This window comes from Triticum urartu, chromosome 4 (assembly GCF_003073215.2).
Source record: "Triticum urartu cultivar G1812 chromosome 4, Tu2.1, whole genome shotgun sequence".
Taxonomy (NCBI): Eukaryota; Viridiplantae; Streptophyta; class Magnoliopsida; order Poales; family Poaceae; genus Triticum; species Triticum urartu.
This window is the reverse complement of record NC_053025.1, coordinates 556,806,481-556,821,885: the sequence shown is the minus strand read 5'-3', so window position 1 is coordinate 556,821,885 and position 15,405 is coordinate 556,806,481.

The window sequence follows — 15,405 nt, the reverse complement described above, 5'->3', positions numbered from 1 at the left end:
AACTTTTATTTCTGCACAAAAATAACACCATGGCAATTCTGCTGAAAATAGCGTCAGTCCGGGTTAGTTCCATTCAAATCATGCAACTTAGAGTCCAAAACAAGGGCAAAAGTGTTTGGAAAAGTAGATACGTTGGAGACGTATCATGGAGAAATCATTATTTTGCGTGTAATAAGGAGGCACTTCCTTGCGTGTGGGCATGGACCCAGCTGTTAGCCTCTCCACGTGCAGTCCACTCCCGATGGATGTCATTCGTTGACCATGTTGACCACTCCGCGCTGAGCGCATCCAAGGTGTCGGACGACAGCAAGGCCCCGACAGCAACGAGCCAGAGATGGGAAGACGCGGGAGTGGAGACGCAGACGGAGATGTGTACGAGGGTTAACTGGTTCTGGTGCGGTGTGGTTCGGCAGTCGGTGGAGAAGAACGGGAGGTGTGGAGGGTCGGAGGGATGGCCTGGCTGGCGGTGGGGTAGCGCTTCACAATGAAGCGTGCTAAGGAGAGCTGCTAGCAGTAGGAGGCGGGAGCAGGTGGTCCCGGCGGCGCTAGAGGAAGAAGACAAGAGGTTGAAGATGCATGCCGGCCGTTGGATGTAAATCCAACGGCTAATGATGTCACAATCATTTGTTGACTAAGTTGACAATGACTTGCGTTGGCTTCGACCTATTGGCCCACATTTCAGCCTCCAAAAATGTGGCACATATTCAACCCATTTTTTCAGAATTTACAGTCAATTTGATCTCTTTTTTTAGAATTACAATCCATTTGCAAGGCTGGGTGAACAAATAATGTAGCGTCCATGCGGCCCATTTATTTTTTTCCAAAAAAATTACAGGCCATTTGCACTTTCTCGAAACACACAATTTTGCTGGGCTGATTCTAATTATAATGTTGGGTTGGGCGCAGCAATGTTATCAAAAAATAAACAGCGGATGAGCATTTTGTTATAAATATATTTAAATAATAAGTGATTTATTATTACATCGGTCCTTAAATCTTACCAAGCTTTTGTACACAATCACCAGGATTTTCATTGCCAATAAAATCCAGGATTTTCTTGTTAAGAAATTATTTTTATAACATAATAAGATATGGGATATTCTTTTCTTACATATGTAAGTATCTATTAAATATATGATGACAATAACAATAATATATAATAACATATAAAATAATTTAAATATATATAATATAGTTAGAAGGGAAAGATAAGTTGGACCAGACGTTCCTGTTCTTATATAGCAAAATAGAACAGACCTCTACGTTTTCTTCAAAAAATACATAAATTGGGCTGTCGATGTTTCAGGAAAAATAAAACCTCGGATGGGAGGTCCATAGGACGGTCGATACATGACGGCCCTCAAGAAAATACAAACTGGCATGTTGTGGGCTGTGCATGTTAAAAAAGAAAGCCTAGACGGGGCAGCCCACAACCCAGCTGATACTTGCTGCCCCAGTGATAATAGATGATACCTGCCAGCTCCCCGGCTTTGTTGTGAATTTATCTCTTTTAGTAACTATGTTGAAGCACCTAAAAAATGTAACTATGTTGACAAACCCATGGGCCCCAACGTCAATATAGCATTAGGAGGAAGTATCTTTTTTCAATGAGGCACTTGCTTGCGTACGACCATAGACCTGGTGGGTCCCGACTGTCCGCCTCTCCACATACATTCCTCTCCAGATTCCTCTCATTTGTCCAGCATGTTCACAACGATAGAAAGCGGCGCTGCGGCGAGCGCACAAAGGCGGAGGAGGAGATCGGACCACCTGAGGCAGTGCCTTATTTGTAACAAAAGTACTGAACTAGCCCAGTGGCCAAGTGACACTACCCGGCAGCTGTTCCACCCGGGTTCGATTCCACCTGATTCAGGGAAAATATCTCCAAATTTTTTGCCTCTGCCATTATTGACATGTAGGTCCCCATTTTCATCTACGCACACCGCGTCCAACACTTGCCAAAACTTCGTCCCTCATTTTCTCTGTTTTTCGCACACTCGACATTGTGTGGGCATTTTGAAAATAGCATATATTTTTGACTGTGCATCATATGAAGATGCGCTATGCATGAATGTTGATCAGCATGATGTTAACTGGCTGGTAGTTCCATTTTCAACCATGAATAAAACTTCCAACATGATGTTATCCCTATTTGAAAAGGTCGTGTTAATATAAATGCCCTGCCTCTGAAAGTTGCAGTTTCTTATCTGAAACTGAAACTTGCAGTTTCTTCTCTGAGAATCACATTGTTTGCACTTTTATACTCCTACGAAACTACATTTTTTAAGTGCTAAAAATAGATCTCTAGAATTCATAAAAATACTTCATATGCTCAATACTGCAAAGCTGAAATTCAAAAGACATTCATATCTGAAAGTACTCTCAAAATACACAACACAAAACACAATTCACAACCTGCAAATATTGACAACCCTAAGCTCCTTCTAACAATTCACAACTTGCCCGACTATTCGGCTGGGGGGGCAGTCCCCTCCTATTCCTCGGCGGCAGACAGCCGCCCCATGAGACGATTTGAATGGCAAGGGAGAGGATGGCGGGGAAGCATCGTCGGGCCAACTGCTTTTCTCCTCTTACAGTTGGGTTCGGTCGACGAAGACTCCACCGGATCGCTCTGGCACGACACTCTCACAAACGGCACCCTATAGATGCTCGATCCTTCAATCTCTGGTGGGTGCTCCATCTGGGATCGATACTCCCACCACCGCTCTCTCACGATCGGATTTGGTGAATCTGTTTGCTCCATGGCCCAGAGGAGCAGCTCTATGTACTCCCGCGCGACTTCCTTCGGGAGTATCGCCGCCTTTTCGCTCTATTGCAGATATCTGTCCATGGATGTCGCCGCTAGTTGGTCCTTGTTGTCAAACCAAGACAGTATCTCCAACATCCTAGCTAGCTTCACAGGGTCGCCATCTGCGATCCTCACGTATCGGTTCTACTCCTCCATTGATCTACTTCTCCATAGCACCTTCACTCACCGGCGGTGGTTTTTGAATGGAAGAGGAGAGGAGCAGCACTAGTTTTGGATTAGAACAGGTGAGGAGCGATGCTGGTTTTCGATTGGAACAGGGTAGGAGGGGCGGTGGTTTTGAAATGGAAGAGGAGAGGAGCGGTGTTGGATTTAGATTGGAACAAGAGAGGAGCGGCGGTGGAGAGGAGAGGAGCGGCGCTGGTCTTGGAAGTATTTTTTTGTTTTGCGTATTTCTGGTCAAAGTTTGACCACATACTGTATTTGACAATCAAAACGTGAATGCATGTCACCAAAAATTGTATCGTTTGGTTCGTATATGAATGTACTTTCAAATTATATTATTTTTGCAACATATAACATATATTTTATTTGTGGAAATCATGGTCAATTATGACCCAGAATAAAAGGAAGACTAGTTAATGTAGGGTCGCTTTCTTAATTGAAGGGTAAATTGATGTTGATTTTGATCCAGCCATAGTGCGCCGGCCCTCTCGTCCAATCCTAAATCCCTGCCGCACGCTCCTCTCGCTCTTCTCCATTGCAAAACCACCTCCTCTCCCTTATTTCCATTCCAAAACCACCATCTCGCCTCTCCCTCTTCTCCATTGGAAAACCACCTCCTCTCCTCTCCATCATCTCCAATCCAAAACCGCCGTCTCGCCTCTCCCTCTTATCCATTGCAAAACCACCCCCTCTCATCTCCGTCATCTCCATTCCAAAACCACCATCTCCCTCTCCCTCTTCTCTATTGCAAGACCACCCTATCTCCTCCCATCTTCCAAAGATAGCACCGGACCACTCAGAAGGACATCTATGGAGAGGATGCAGCAGCGAATCAGGAAGATCGCCAGCGGCGACCAGGCAAAGTTAGCCAGGTTAAAGGAGATCATTACTTGGTTTGACAATGAGTGGGAGATTCTAACATCCCAAATTTTTAATTTGGAATGTTATACATTAGGACATCATTGCATATCACATTTTATTGCATTTTGGCTTGATCCTCAAAATCCTAAGGAACTCAAGGACCCTCGGAGAGAGAGTTGGGGATTTCACTGTTTTCATATTTGGATTTTATCAAATATTGAAACGAGGATTTTTGGTTTTAATTATTTTTCTCTCCGAAAATATTTCATGTTAAAATATATGAGAGGAGATAATATGGCTTCTCCAAAATAAATGAAATATTGGGGGGAAAATATTAAAATCAAATATTTGATTTTATTCAGATTTTATTGCAGTTTTATTTGCATTAGAAAAATTGCAGGTTTTCAAAATTACATTTTAGGGCCAGGAAAATGTTCATCCTGTTCTAAATATTTAATTTAGCCGGTGAAAATTTGTTTTGGCATTTTTAAATTTTTATTTATTTTTCTAGGATTTATTTTCGGTGGAATCTATTTAAAAAAAGTTAGCGCCTGACTGGGCCGAAGCCCAGCCCAGCCGGCCGGCCCAACCCTGCGCCGCCACCGACATCGCCGGGCGAGTCCGAGCCGGACAAGCCTCGCCGCCGCCGTGCCCCCTCACCCAACCCGCCTCCGCCCCCCCCTTATAAGCCGAGCTCGGGGCCCCTCGGGACCCCAAGTCGCCGCAGCCGCCGCCCTCCGCCGCCGCCTGCTGGAGCCCCGCCGCCCGCAAACCGCCGCAGCGCCTCGCCGTCGCCCCACCGCCGCCTCGCCGCCGCCCTAGAGCCCCGCCGACGCAGCCGAACCCCACCGGAGCCACCCCGCCTCGCCGGAGCCTCGCCGGAGGTATACGCCGCCGTCGCTGTCATTCGGTTCTTCAGAAAAACCCTAGGTTTCGTTTTTTTAGAATATATCAGTTTTAGTTTTTTTTGGTTTATTTGTTTAGCGGACGTTCGTCTGTATGTTCATTTTAACGAACGGTGTTCACTCGTTAGCGATAGACAGCGAACGTTCGTTCGTTAGCCTGTTCGTCCGTTTTTCTTTTTCTCGGATTTTTCGCGATTATTTTTTATCGTGATTTCTGATCCGATTTTCGTTTTAGTTTATATTTTCGCTCGTTTATCGGAATCAGGCGATTCAAGCGCCTAGATCTTCGTCTCGAAGCCTTCTTTCCATTTAACCAACTTGTTGGGGATATTACTACCAGTATAACCCACCGAGGAGGGGCCGGGTCAGCCCAATGGCGGGTTACAGAAGAAGTCCGATAAACATTCAATATGATAGTTTACTAAATGTATAGAAGGCCTAAAGGCCTGGGGCCGGCTTAAGGCCCGGTATTGTAAACCACCGTATGTAAGGAAAGACTTGTAAAGAAAGGCATGTAAAGGGAGTCACCGAGCCGGACACGATTATGAGCCGACCGGGACTCTGTAGGCCACCAGGCGTCAACCCATGTAAATAAGGGGATGGCCCGGTGGCGGCTGAGGGCAAGAAACAATCAAGTCGATAACCAAGCCAGCGAGTTGAGCCTCTTGGAGATCGAAACCTCAGCAATACCAATCCCATCTAGACGTAGGCTTTTACCTTCATCATAAGGGGCTGAACTAGTATAAAAACTCTCTCGTGTCCTTTGTCCCGATTAACCCCTTTAAGCTTCCTAGGGTGATGGCCCTACGACTAAGTCCTTGCTCTAGGACATCTGCCAACAATTCCATGACAGTTGGCGCCCACCGTGGGGCCAGCACAGGGTGGATTTGAGTTCTTGAAGGGCAACTTCGAAGAGCTCAAGGGATACGCTGTGGGCCAGATAACCAAGAGTTGTCGCGGCAAACTCTACATCAACGACGAAGGCTGGGGCCCCGAGGCCGGCTCGATCGAGTACGGGTACCGGGTCCCCTTCGGTGGAATTCACGTCTTCACCGGCCGGATCGGCGAGACAGGTCCTGAGTCGGACATCCACACCAACCTCATCGAAACGGCTCACCGCGCCGGGTCCGCCCGTGTTCCATCTGTTGTGAAGCATGCTTTCGTAGGCTGCATCCATGGCGGTGAATACTCCAAAGGATCGATGAAAGACGGGGAGACGACAATCTGGTCCGATATTGCATCATCAACAGGTGAGACAGACTCATTGTACCAACTGCAAGACGGCATGCTCGGGGGCTGTTCCGATGGCAGCAGTATTCCGGACCCCCTTGAGCCGCCGAATTGGGCCGGAGTCTTCATGGCAGGGACGCAGCCCAGGCAGAACTCCACCGCAGCGACAGCAGCAGCCACCGGGTCGGCAGCTGCCGGGTCAGGAGACCCCGCGCGCCCCCTGGCTCAGGTTCTAATGGACCTCATGGATAAACTGGCGGCTCTGTTAATCGTTGTGGTAGAACCGATGGATAAAGCCCAGCATGATGCAGAAGTGGCACGCGTGTGGGAGGATATGGTGCAAGCAAAGGAAAATCTAGCCGCGGAGGAAACCCGGATGGCAGCAGAACGAGCAACTCTGGATGCTCATGCCCAGCAGCTTCAAGCAGAAACTTTCCGGCTCTCGGTGGATCTTAATGCATTGAACGAGGTCATGAGGCGGAGGCATCAGAAAACTCAGTCGCGTCTGCCTCTAACGCTGGATCCAAGGAACCTGTTCCATACACCCGAAGCTGGGGGGAGCAACCCGCCGAAAGCAAACCGGGTCGCGACACCCGGTGCACCGGTTCAGCCGCGGACCATGGAGCCGCCTCGCATAAATACAGCTCCTCCTCGTTATGTAGCAACACCTCCGGGTCACTTCTCCAACCCCATGGAAAGCCTCATCGCAGCGTCGGCTTGTTTGGCAGCTCTCCCAATGGAAGGCAACTCGCTAGCAGCCATTGAAACCAGAGGGTAAGAGAACTACTTCAGACAGCTTTGGCCCAACAGGATGCATACTCCTACAGTCGAGATAGGATTCATTCAACTCCTCGCCCAAGTCGGAGCCCGAGTTACAGTAGGCACATGGAGTCCACAGAGATGTCAAGTAATGCTCAACGCCACCACTAGCCATATCGGCATGAGCCGGTGCGGGCTAGAGCCCTTAACATGGCGGATCAGGAGAGGATTTGTCAAGAGGCAGAACAGGCGGCTCAGATAGCAGGAGAGCAGGTGGCTCACCAAACCTTTCCGGCTTATCCAACAACCTCAGTTGAGGCAGGAGTGTCCACAAGAACCGGGGGCGTGCCTTGCCTGGTCCCAGCCATACGCAATGAACGGTTGCCCAAGGATTTCAAGGGGGCTCGTAAAGTGCCTAACTACACGGCTGACCTACAGGGCTTGGATTGAGAGTTATGAGATGGCCATGGAGCTGTTGGAGGTTAGTGATGCTGCAATGGCCAAGTATTTTACCATGATATTGGATGGAACGGCTCGGACATGGTTGAAGGGATTGTCACCCAATTCTATCGGCTCATGGGCAGAGTTGAAAGCACGGTTCATCCAGAATTTTAAGGACACGTGTAAGCAGCCAATGTCGATTGTGGACCTGACCAATTGCAAGCAAGAGGATGGAGAATCTACAACCCATTGGGTGCGCCGGGTCAAGGAGATAATACATTCATCTGATAAGATGGATGCCGGCTCAGCAGTTTCTATGTTGGAGAAAAATTGCCGTTTTGAACCTCTGAAGCAGAAGTTGGGGCGGCTTAAACGTGACTGTAATGACATGGGGACGTTAATGGCAGCTCTTGTCAAGTATTCCGATTCTGATACCACCAAGGACCCGGTGTCTGATGAAGAAAAGGCAACAAAGGGAAAGAAGAACGGCAATGGCAAGGGTCACCAGCATAACCCGATGAATCAAGGAGGTAATAAACGTAAGGCTGATGAGTTTGTTGCTAATACTAATGCGCAGGGTGGTAATCAGCGGCGCAAGGGCAGGCAACCCCCTCGATCGGGTGGGCCAGGCCCCACCCTTGAGCAGTTGTTGAACGAACCTTGTCCAAAACATGGCACCCGGGAGAAACCAGCCACCCACTTGTGGAAGGATTGCACGATCATGAAGGCATTTAAAAATTCAAATGCATTTGATGGGGGTCACGGCCCAGGCGGCGGCTCAGGTGGAGGCGGCTTTCAGGGCCCGGGTGCCGGATCAAGCGGAGGAGGTTTTCACGGTCAGGGTTATCCTGGTCACCAAGGAAGGTATAACCAGCAACACGGCCAAGGGAATCAGCAGAACAGCAATCCGGCTATCAGAGCAACCCGAAGCAGTTGAGTAGCGGATAGTATCATGTCTTCACTACCAGTTTATGTAAAAGGGACCAGAAGCTCCACAAGAGGGCCGTCAATGCCCTTGAGCCGGCAATTCCACATTATTTACGTTGGTTGAAGCAGCCTATTGTATGGAGCAGAGAGGATCACCCACCCCGGGTTGATAATCCGGTTCACTTGGCTTTGGTAGTGGCACCTCAAGTTGGTGGGTACAAGTTTACTAAGGTACTCATGGATGGAGGCAGCAGCATCAACATCCTTTACTATGAGACGTTCCGCCAGATGGGATTGACGGATAAAAATCTTAAACAATCCAACATTGTTTTTCATGGTGTGGTACCTGGTAAGTCGGCATACCCAGTTGGTAAGATCGAACTGGAAGTAGCCTTTGGGGATGAGTATGACTCCAGAGCAGAAAAATTAACCTTTGAAGTGGTTAAAATCAAAAGCCCTTATCATGCTCTGTTTGGGCGGCCGGCTTATGCCAAGTTCATGGATCGTCCGTGTTATGTATATTTGCAGCTCAAGATGCCGGGTCACAAGGGCACCATTACAGTCCATGGGAGCCGGAAGATAGCCATGGAATGTGAAGAGGGGGATGCTGCCTATGCTGAATCTGTTTGTGCAACAGAGGAGTTGAAATTCTACAAGGATCATGTTGACCCGGCGGACATGACGTCATTAAAGAAACTGTTGGGTTTCGTAGTAATTTCAAAAAAATTCCTACGCACACGCAAGATCATGTGATGCATAGCAACGAGAGGGGAGAGTGTTGTCTACGTACCCAATGCAGACCGACTGCGGAAGCGCTGACACGACGTAGAGGAAGTAGTCGTACGTCTTCACGATCCAAACCGATCAAGCACCGAAACTACGGAACCTCCGAGTTCGAGCACACGTTCAGCTCGATGACGATCCCCGGACTCCGATCCAGCAAAGTGTCGGGGAAGAGTTCCGTCAGCACGACGGCGTGGTGACGATCTTGATGTATTACAGCAGCAGGGCTTCGCCTAAACTCCGCTACAGTATTATCGAGGACTATGGTGGCTGAGGGCGCCGCACACGGCTAAGGAATAGATCACGTGGATCAACTTGTGTGTTTCTGTGGTGCCCCTGCCTCAGTATATAAAGGAGCCAAGGGGGAAGGGGGGCGCCGGCCAGGAGGAGGGCGCAGGAGGAGTCCTACTCCTTCCGGGAGTAGGACTCCCCCCCAATCCTAGTTGGACTAGGATTCCCCGAGGGGGAAAGAGGGAGAGGGGGGCCGGCCACCTCTCCTAGTCCTAATAGGACTAGGGGAGGGGGGAGGCGCGCACCACCTTGGGCTGCCCCTTTCTCCTTTCCACTAAAGCCCATTAAGGCCCATATGGCTCCCGGGGGGTTCCGGTAACCTCTCCCGGTACTCCGGTAAAATCCCGATTTCACCCGGAACACTTCCGATATCCAAACATAGGCTTCCAATATATCAATCTTTACGTCTCGACCATTTCAAGACTCCTCGTCATGTCCGTGATCACATCCGGGACTCCGAACAACCTTCGTAACATCAAAATGCATAAACTCATAATAGAACTGTCATCCTAACCTTAAGCGTGCGGACCCTACGGGTTCGAGAACAATGTCTGTAGACATGACCGAGACACGTCTCTGGTCAATAACCAATAGCGGGACCTGGATGCCCATATTGGCTCCTACATATTCTACGAATATCTTTATCGGTCAGACCGCACAACAACATACGTTGTTCCCTTTGTCATCGGTATGGTACTTGCCCGAGATTCGATCGTCGGTATCCAATACCTAGTTCAATCTCGTTACCGGCAAGTCTCTTTACTCGTTCCGTAATACATCATCTCACAACTAACATATTAGTTGTAATGCTTGCAAGGCTTATGTGATGTGCATTACCGAGAGGGCCCAGAGATACCTCTCCGACAATCGGAGTGACAAATCCTAATCTCGAAATACGCCAACCCAACATGTACCTTTGGAGACACCTGTAATGCTCCTTTATAATCACCCAGTTACGTTGTGACGTTTGGTAGCACCCAAAGTGTTCCTCCGGCAAACGGGAGTTGCATAATCTCATAGTCATAGGAACATGTATAAGTCATGAAGAAAGCAATAGCAACATACTAAACGATCGGGTGCTAAGCTAATGGAATGGGTCATGTCAATCAGATCATTCAACTAATGATGTGATCCCGTTAATCAAATAACAACTCCTTTGTCTATGGATAGGAAACATAACCATCTTTGATTAGCGAGCTAGTCAAGTACAGGCATACTAGTGACACTCGGTTTGTCTATGTATTCACACATGTATTATGTTTCCGGTTAATACAATTCTAGCATGAATAATAAACATTTATCATGAAATAAGGAAATAAATAATAACTTTATTATTACCTCTAGGTCATATTTCCTTCAGTATCCCACTTGCACTAGAGTCAATAATCTAGATCACATCACTATGTGATTAACATCGATAGTTCACATCATCATGTGATTAACACCCATAGTTCACATTGCCATGTGACCAACACCCAAAGGGTTGACTAGATTCGGTAATCTAGTTCACATCGCTATGCGATTAACACCCAAAGAGTACTAAGGTGTGATCATGTTTTGCTTGTGAGAGAATCTTAGTCAACGGTCTTTCACATTCAGATCTGTTATGTATTTTGCAATTTTCTATGTCTACAATGCTCTGCACGGAGCTACTCTAGCTAATTGCTCCCACTTTCAATATGTATCTAGATCGAGACTTAGAGTCATCCAGATCAGTGTCCAAACTTGCATCGACATAACCCTTTACGGCGAACCTTTTTGTCACGTCCATAATCGAGAAACATATCCTTATTTCACTAAGGATAATTCTGACCGCTATCCAGTGATCTACTCCTAGATCACTATTGTACTCCCTTGCCAAATCAGTGCAGGGTACACAATAGATCTGGTATACAGCATGACATACTTTATAGAACCTATGGCCAAGGCATAGGGAATGACTTTCATTCTCTTTCTATCTTCTGTCGTGGTCGGGCTTTGAGTCTTACTCAACTTCACACCTTGTAATACAGGCAAGAACTCTTTCTTTGACTGCTCCATTTTGAACTACCTCAAAATCTTTTCAAGGTATGTACTCATTGAAAAAACTTATCAAGCGTCTTGATCTATCTGTATAGATCTTGAAGCTCAATATGTAAGCAGCTTCACCGAAGTCTTTCTTTGAAAAACTCCTTTCAAACACTCCTTTATGCTTTACAGAATAATTCTACATCATTTCCGATCAACAATATGTCATTCACATATACTTATCAGAAATGCTGTAGTGCTCCCACTCACTTTCTTGTAAATACAGGCTTCACCGCAAGTCTGTATAAAAATATATGCTTTGATCAACTCATTAAAGCGTATATTCCAACTCTGAGATGCCTGCACCAGTCCACAGATGGATCGCTGGAGCTTGCACAATTTGTTAGCACCTTTCGGATTGACAAAACCTTCTGGTTGCATCATATACAACTCTTCTTTAATAAATCCATTAAGGAATGCAGTTTTGTTTATCTATTTGCCAGATTTCATAAAATGCGGCAATTACTAACATGATTCGGACAGACTCAAGCATAGATACGAGTGAGGAACTCTCATCGTAGTCAACACCTTGAACTTGTCGAAAACCTTTTTGCGACAATTCTAGCTTTGTTAGATAGTAACACTACTATCAGCGTCCATCTTCCTCTTGAAGATCCATTTATTTTCTATGGCTTGCCGATCATCGGGCAAGTCAACCAAAGTCCATACTTTGTTCTCATACATGGATCCAATCTCAGATTTTATGGCCTCAAACCATTTCACGGAATCTGGGCTCATCATCGCTTCCTCATAGTTCGCAAGTTCGTCATGGTCCAGTAACATGACTTCCAGAACAGGATTACCGTACCACTCTGGTGCGGATTTCACTCTGGTTTACCTACGAGATTCAGTAGTAACTTGATCTGAAGTTACATGATCATCATCATTAGCTTCCTCACTAATTGGTGTAGTAGTCACAAGAACAGAATTTCTGTGATGAACTACTTTCCAATAAGGGAGAAGGTACAATTACCTTATCAAGTTTTCTACTTTCCTCCCACTCACTTCTTTCGAGAGAAACTCCTTCTCTAGAAAGTTTCCGAATTTAGCAACAAAAGTCTTGCCTTCGGATCTGTGATAGAAGGTGTATCCAATAGTTTCCTTTGGATATCCTATGAAGACACATTTCTCGGATTTGGGTTTGAGCTTATAAGCATCACAACCCCAAACTTTAAGAAACGACAACTTTGGTTTCTTGCCAAACCACAGTTCATAAGGCATCGTCTCAATGGATTTTGATGGTGCCCTATTTAACGTGAATGCAGCTGTCTTTAATGCATAACCCCAAAATGATAGTGGTAGATCGGTAAGATACATCATAGATTGCACTATATCCAAGAAAGTACGGTTATGACGTTCGGACACACCATTACATTGTGGTGTTCCAGGTGGCATGAGTAGTGAAACTATTTCACATTATTTTTAACTGAAGGCCAAACTCGTAACTCAAATACTCTTCTCTACGATCAGATCGTAGAAACTTTATTTTCTTGTTATGATGATTTTTCACTTCACTCTGAAATTCTTTGAACTCTTCAAATGTTTCAGACTTATGTTTCATCAAGTAGATATACTCATATCTGCTCAAATCATCTGTGAAGATCAGAAAATAATGATACTTGTCGCGAGCCTCAATATTCATCGGACCACATACATCAGTATGTATGATTTCCAACAAATCTGTTGCTCGCTCCATTGTTCCGAAGAACAGAGTCTTAGTCATCTTGCCCATGAGGCATGGTTCGCAAGCATCAACTGATTCATAATCAAGTGATTCCAAAAGCCCATCAGCATGGAGTTTCTTCATGCGCTTTACACCAATATGACCTAAACGGCAGTGCTACAAATAAGTTGCACTATCATTATTAACTTTGCATCTTTTGGTTTCAATATTATGATTATGTGTATCACTACGATCGAGATCCAATGAACTATTTTCATTGGGTGTGTAACCATATAAGGTTTTATTCATATAAACAGAACAACAATTTATTCTCTTACTTAAATGAATAACCGTATTACAATAAACATGATCAAATCATATTCATGCTCAACGCAAACACTAAATAACACTTATTTAGGTTCAACACTAATCTCGAAATTATAGGGAGTGTGCGATGATGATCATATCAATCTTGGAACCACTTCCAACACACATCGTCACTTTACCCTTAACTAGTCTCTGTTTATTCTGCAACTCCCGTTTCGAGTTACTAATCTTAGCAACTGAACTAGTATCAAATACTGAGGGTTTGCTATAAACACTAGTAAAATACACATCAATAACATGTATATCAAATATACTTATGTTCATTTTTCCATCCTTCTTATCCGCCAATCACTTGGGGTAGTTCCGCTTCCAGTGACCAGCCCCTTTGCAGCAGAAGCACTTAGTCTCAGGCTTAGGACCAGACTTGGGCTTCTTCCCTTGAGCAGCAACTTGCTTGCTGTTCTTCTTGAAGTTCCCCTTCTTCCCTCTGCCCTTTTCTTGAAACTAGTGATCTTGTCAACCATCAATACTTGATGTTTTTCTTGATTTCTACCTTCGTTGATTTCAGCATCACGAAGAGCTTGGGAGTTGTTACTTTTATCCCTTGCATATTATAGTTCATCACGAAGTTCTACTAACTTGGTGATGGTGACTAGAGAATTCTGTCAATCACTATCTTATCTGGAAGATTAACTCCCACTTGATTCAAGCGATTGTAGTACCCAGACAATCTGAGCACATGCTCACTAGTTGAGCGATTCTCCTCCATCTTTTAGCTATAGAACTTGTTGGAGACTTCATATCTCTCAACTCGGGTATTTGCTTGAAATATTAACTTCAACTCCTAGAACATCTCATATGGTCCATGACGTTCAAAACGTCTTTGAAGTCCCGATTCTAAGCCGTTAAGCATGGTGCACTTAAACTATCAAGTAGTCATCATATTGAGCTAGCCAAACGTTCATAACGTCTGCATCTGCTCCTGCAATAGGTCTGTCACCTAGCGGTGCATCAAGGACATAATTCTTCTGTGCAGCAATGAGGATAAACCTCAGATCACGGATCCAATCCGTATTATTGCTACTAACATATTTCAACACAATTTTCTCTAGGAACATATCAAAATAAACATATGAAAGCAACAACGCGAGCTATTGATCTACAACATAGATATGCTAATACTACCAGGACTAAGTTCATGATAAATTAAAGTTCAATTAATCATATTACTTAAGAACTCCCACTTAGATAGACATCCCTCTAATCTTCCAAGTGATCACGTGATCCAAATCAACTAAACCATAACCAATCATCACGTGAGATGGAGTAGTTTTCAATGGTGAACATCGTTATGTTGATCATATCTACTATATGATTCACGCTCAACCTTTCGGTCTCCGTGTTCCGAGGCCATATCTGCATATGCTAGGCTCGTCAAGTTTAACCTGAGTATTCTGTGTGTGCAAAAACTGGCTTGCACCCGTTGTAGATGGACGTAGAGCTTATCACACCCGATCATCACGTGGTGTCTGGGCACGACGAACTTTGGCAACGGTGCATACTCAGGGAGAACACTTCTTGATAATTTAGTGAGAGATCATCTTATAATGCTACCGTCAATCAAAGCAAGATAAGATGCATAAAAAGATAAACATCACATGCAATCAATATAAGTGATATGATATGGCCATCATCATCTTGTGCTTGTGATCTCCATCTCCGAAGCACCGTCATGATCACCATCGTCACCGGCGCGACACCTTGATCTCCATCGTAGCATCGTTGTCGTCTCGCCAATCTTATGCTTCCACGACTATCACTACCGTTTAGTAATAAAGTAAAGCATTACATCGCGATTGCATTGCATACAATAAAGCGACAACCATATGGCTCCTGCCAGTTGCCGATAACTCGGTTACAAAACATGATCATCTCATACAATAAAATTCAGCATCATGCCTTGACCATATCACATCACAACATGCCCTACAAAAACAAGTTAGACGTCCTCTACTTTGTTGTTGCAAGTTTTACGTGGCTGCTACGGGCTTAAGCAAGAACCAATCTCACCTACGCATCAAAACCACAACGATAGTTTGTCAAATAGACTCCGTTTTAACCTTCGCAAGGACCGGGCGTAGCCATACTTGGTTCAACTA